Genomic DNA, 5,780 nt, shown 5'->3' on the forward strand with positions numbered 1-5,780 from the left:
CTTCTCTTTTTGCCCTTTTCTTTGTAATTTTTTTTTTTTTTGGGTTTTTTTCGGTAATCTTTTATTATCACCATTATTATATTTGTTAGTTTATTTTTCCTACTTTAATCCACCTACACAGGAAGCTTTAAGCGTCGACATTCAAAATCTCACAAGTTGTTAAAGAAAATGTTGAAACATAAGACGTTTCATTAAATAAGAAGTCATATTTATAATTCAACCGTGGCCAAATTCTTATGTAAATCAGGATTTAAAGTTATACAATTAATAGAATTCTTGATATTGGTTCATAAGTCATGCCAACAGTATGTACATCACTACAAATCCTGTTGTTAGCACGCTCAGTAGCATGTCTCCTGATGATGATCTGCTTTCACTCCACTGTCGAGCATTGTCAGCAGGTATGGAGACATTTACAGGTGATGAGCCTGAAAAAGAAAAAAATTCAAAGTATGACATAGATACTAAGGAGAACTTGAAAAAAATAAAATAAAATAAGAGTTCATATAGACTCATAATTAAACTTACAATCATAGTTGGCCCAACCAATCCGTTGATGAGCTAAATCGTACACAATTATCTTATCTTTTAGAACAAGATCTGCAATTGAAGAAACAAAAAAAAGGTCATAATTAAGACAACACATTTATGATTGAGATACACAGTTTTCAAAAGCAAATTGTGATCATCAATATTTATCATTACAAAAAATAATTGCAAAGTGCATAAATCCTAGCATAAATAAGCTTATGAACAAGTAAACACACTGAGAAAAATTGAAGAGGATTCATCCAACCAAATATCAACAAATTTTTTTTCCACAAAAATTGAATAACCAGCCGAAATTAAGGGCCTAACCTCCTAAAATTGTCACCCGTCCCTGAGCCTTCTGAAAACCAATGCACCACACACTAAGGCCTATCTGTAACAATACAATGATCCATTACAATTTGCAATAATCATATGTCTAATGCAATGAATTTAAATAAGAAATTGTACAGGGGGAGATGGAGGAACAACTTACAGTACGTGTAAGGTACTCTTCTGGTTTCAACACCATTGATGCACCAGCAAAGTTTAGATTAACTGTAGGAAAAACCTTAGCCAAACTGAAACATAAAATGTCATTAGCTTTTCTTCAGAAGGAAACTTAAAAAAAATATTTAGAGATAGAACCAACCTGGTGTTTACTTGATAACAATGGTTTCCGTCTGAAATGAAGGGAGGCACAGATGGTGAAACAGCTGAAGTTATCTACACATCCCAATACAAAATCAGCTTTTAGTAAGGAGAAGATATCTTATTTTTCAAACCAAACACCACAAATCAACCCATATATAAGACCAAGTGAATAAACTTACCGCACGAACAAAAGGAACGTAAGCTTCTTCAACAAGGTATGCCAATGTTGTTCCTGAATCGATAATAGTTCCTCCCTCGTGTGATGTGAAGGCTGCTGGATCAATTGGCAAGATTTTCCCATTGACGGCAATGGTCTGCAGATTTAAATAATAATGGTGCCTGAAAAATAATGGTGAAGGACGCTATATGAAAAACTCAAAAACAAAGAAGTAATATAAGATAGCTAACAAGTAAAAGTTTAAATAGCCAAAAGTGACAGCATCTCACTAACCCTTGGTGAATAAATTTATTTCATATAATAAATTGTAGCAACACACACTAGAAGAATTTTGGGCAATAATCACTATTTTTTTTAACCAATTATCATATAAGTTACTATTATCCTTTAACTTAGGCAAATTTTACTCTTTATTGGTAAGTTGAGACTATTAATAAGTCTAAACCCTAGTCTTTATTTCCTTCTCCCATTTCTTTTCCCACAAAAATTCACAGTTTGATAGTAAAGATTACAAGCAGAAAGAAATATAGTAAATTGAGCTTAGACCCATAAAATTCATTTTAAATCACCTACAACCCTTTCCTTTAGTTTTCTATTTAAAATACCCAATTTTTTCAAATAATACCCGATGACTAGGATCCAACTAAGCAAGTTACCTAATATAACTTAAAATTTGATTTATTGTATTTTTCGGATTCCAAACCTACCCCTATTTATAAGTTATTGTGTTATGAGGGGGTGTAACTAATGACACACGTTGAATTTGGAAAGATCTCCAAATAGTTATAATGGATGTAGGAATTAATTTAGAAACTTATTTGAAATTAAATATTAAATTCCATATTAAAGTATTAGTAATCTATTTACGACTAGTAATCTATTTTTGAATTAATGTTGTTTTCCTTTTATGAATTATGACTAGTAATCTATTTAACTTATTAGTAATTTAAATTCAATATTAAATTTAGGAATTAATGTTGTTTTCCTTTTATGAATTATACGACTAGTAATCTATTTTATTATAGTTTTATGAATAATAGTGTACATTCTAATTATGTTGAAAAATAATTTGATAATCTATTTATTATTTGTTTTTTGAAAAACATTTTTTTTAATGAACCTATTTTTTCTAAATGAACTTATTTTTTCTCTCCAAATAATGTACCTATTTTTTTTTTCTCTAATAATGTACCTAGTAAAACAATTTACCTAGTATAATGAACCTTTTTTTTTGCTAAATTTTGTATCTATTTTTTTCTCTAAATAATGTACCTATTTTTTTCTCTAAACAATTTACCTAGTATAATGCACTTATTTTTTTCTTCTAAATAATGTACCTATTTTTAATTTATAAAAAATGTGCATAAATTTCAATTATACGACATACCTATTTTATATAAATTATTGTGTACCTATTTTTAATTCCTGAAAAATGTACGGAAATTTCAATTACAAAGTAACTGACCTATTTTTGTTAATTTTTTTGGTAAATAATATACCTATATTTTTATACATATATATTTATATTTATATTTTTCATATGTACATTATTGGATATGTAATTTACATTTTTTTTGTTGTTGCAATTTTAGGGGGATGGCAACCAAAAGAAATGGGGTGATTGCTATGCTATTAATAGGGAGTTTTAATTACAATTATGGCAGTTAATGAAATGCTTGGAATAAATTATAAATAAAATATGAAGTCTGATGGCAAGGATGTAAAAACATAGGAATACTATGACCTATTATATCTTAAGTTTGAAATTGGGTTTTACACATAGATTTATAGAATGATGGGTATATGTCTAGGAAATAGAAATTGTAGGGACCTATATCAGACAAGCCCAAAGAAATAAGAGAAAGGCTTCCAAGAGACGTACCGTGGTGGAACAAGGGGACTGTAAACAATACTTGGCTCCAAAATCTCACCAAGAACAAGTATACCCCCTCCATTGTCATCTCCCTTCAAACAATGAGAGAACACATTGGGAGTCAACCCTCGAGATGACAACTGCGACATAACAGACAGAGGCCCTTGGCTAAACCCAAGTATCCCATCCAATGCTGAAAGTGTAGTAGTAAAACCCCCAAACTGATACGTACTGCAACTGTATTTCCAACACCATCAGCCAAGGCAATTTCAGAATTAATTCAATCAACACAACACAACATACTTATAATCAAAGAAATTATTATGCATAATATTAATTATTTTTGTTCTAAACGATGGGACTGAGAAATTGTACCAACTATGGATAAGCTATATTATTAACAAATTTTATTTTATTTATTCAGAAAACCAAAACCAAACATTTTTTATCCACACATCATCTCAGTACAAATTGACGGAACTGTTTTCACCAGTGCAAGATTTGTAAAATATTAACTTGGTGGAAATTTTATAAGCTATTCCTACCCCAAAAAATATTTGTTTTGATGCTTCTTGTCCAACAATATGTGTTTAATTGGTGTTTATTATTTTATTATTTTTAAATTCATGGTTCCGCTCTTATTATTAAGGGTGATTGTGTGCCTTTAAAACAACTCACCCGAAAATAATGGATGCTGAAGAGTCAATATATGATTGCCCCAGAATCCGGTCAAAATGTAGTGTATCCGATACGTAATGACCATGTGTCCCACTTCCATCTGCATATTGAATTGTGTAACTGCACTGGTTAGTCTGAGGAGAACATTTGGCTTGAAATGCGGAGGTGCACATTGAACAGGGGATCAACCGTGCAGTTGATGAGCTGGCAGAATCATAGGAACGGAGCTGAATCTGTAAAGCATGGAACAGTAATGTTAAGCTTTACCATGCAAGAATTTGAGAATGGCATACAGCAAGAAAAAGAAGCAGAAGTTTACGGGAAGCAAAGTAGACCGGGGGCAATCACTGCAGGAATTGCAGGCAACCCACAAGCTTTCACTTCCAGTGTGTCAATCTGCACGTTGAATTCTTTTGGCGGAGAGCCCAATTTGACTTTGGTATAATAAAGCCTGAATATGGAAGAATTGAAGATGAGTACAAAAGTGATTAGCACAAGTCAAACATGATTCCATATATAAAGCTACAAAAGATTAGCAGCTAGAAGCACACAAATCAAAGTAATTAAGAGTGGCGGCTAACATGAGCTTCTCTTCTCCAACTATTTGGTTGAAAAGCGGCGGTAACCTACCTAGGATATTCAAAAAGAGAGACCAGAAGCATGCATGCTCTTTCAGTGGTCCCTGGTGGGACCACCATGTGGCCTCTTATCCTTTTTAGCCGAGAATGGCATTCTTCGTTCATTTTTCTTTTTCCTTCATGGCCATGCAAAAAAGCTTTTAATATTCACTAAAACTGCAAATGCTTTTAATCAATGATGTGTCTTAAAGATTCTTCCTGAGTCGCTACACGTGCTTGTTCAGGTTTTCCAAAAAGCTCTAAGAGTTATGATACAAATTTGATTTCCTGTTTTACCCTTGTGCAAACAAAAACACCAATCCATCCCTTTTCCCAAATAGATTTTTGGGCCCAGTATTGTCCTATTTTATATTAAAAATACAAAACACACAAGATCCATCGTCCCTAATTGAAAAGAACGCCCAGAACCAAGCAGCAAAAAGCCAAACTTAGTCATAAATTATTAAAAACAAAATTATATATTCCCTACTCTAAAAATCCATCAATCATCAACAACCCAAAAGCATTAACATTTGCACTAAAAAAACACTGCATTAACATTTTGACTAAAAAAAACAGCATTAACATTCCGACAAAAAAACACAGCATTAACAAGAGACTCAAGCCCTCTACGTTTGATGATAAAATTATGCAAGAATTATCAGCATTGACGATAAAAATTACCCGGCCTGGTACGGATCGGAGGTGCCATTGACTGGGAAGTCCACAACCCCGCCCGCCACGTTTGCCAAGAGTCGGGCGTGCCTGACTCGGTCACGAGCTCGGAGCTGCTCGATCTGTACTCGGTGACTCGGCGGATAAACCCGTTCTAAAGAAAGAAAGGTGGAGACGACGCCACAGTAGACAAGAGACAGCACGGCGAAGGAGGCCAGGATCCGAGCCTTCAAGCCCTGCATTTCGGCGAAATGGTGGTGGCGAGAGAAGTCTGAAGTTGGGCCGGTTAGGGCTGGGCACGGTTCCTCAACCTTTGTGACTTGAGAGACCCAAAAGGGAGTTTCCTCAGAGTAGGCGTAAAGAGCTGATCTACGACCACCCTGCTGCTAGGCTAGTGATGCGGGGAGTTCTTCGCGAGCGTCTGAGTGAGGCGGCAGGAAATCGCCCGAGGCGGTCGGCTGTTTCGCGAGTTGCACGTTTAGCGCGGGGAAGGCGTGAGGAGGCGTTGCAAGGCGGAGCAAGGCGCGCCAGATCTGGACACTCTGAATTGGAAGAAATTTTGCTAGTCTGCAAATTG

At 34.5% G+C, this 5,780-nt stretch overlaps 1 pseudogene; it reads right to left on the minus strand.

Moving 5' to 3' along the window:
* Positions 1 to 294: 294 nt before the first annotated feature.
* On the minus strand, positions 295 to 5,445 carry LOC110752483 (aspartic proteinase 36-like; annotated as a pseudogene).
* Positions 5,446 to 5,780: the final 335 nt, after the last annotated feature.

This window comes from Prunus avium, chromosome 7 (genome assembly GCF_965620075.1).
Source record: "Prunus avium chromosome 7, drPruAviu1.hap1.1, whole genome shotgun sequence".
Classification (NCBI taxonomy): Eukaryota; Viridiplantae; Streptophyta; class Magnoliopsida; order Rosales; family Rosaceae; genus Prunus; species Prunus avium.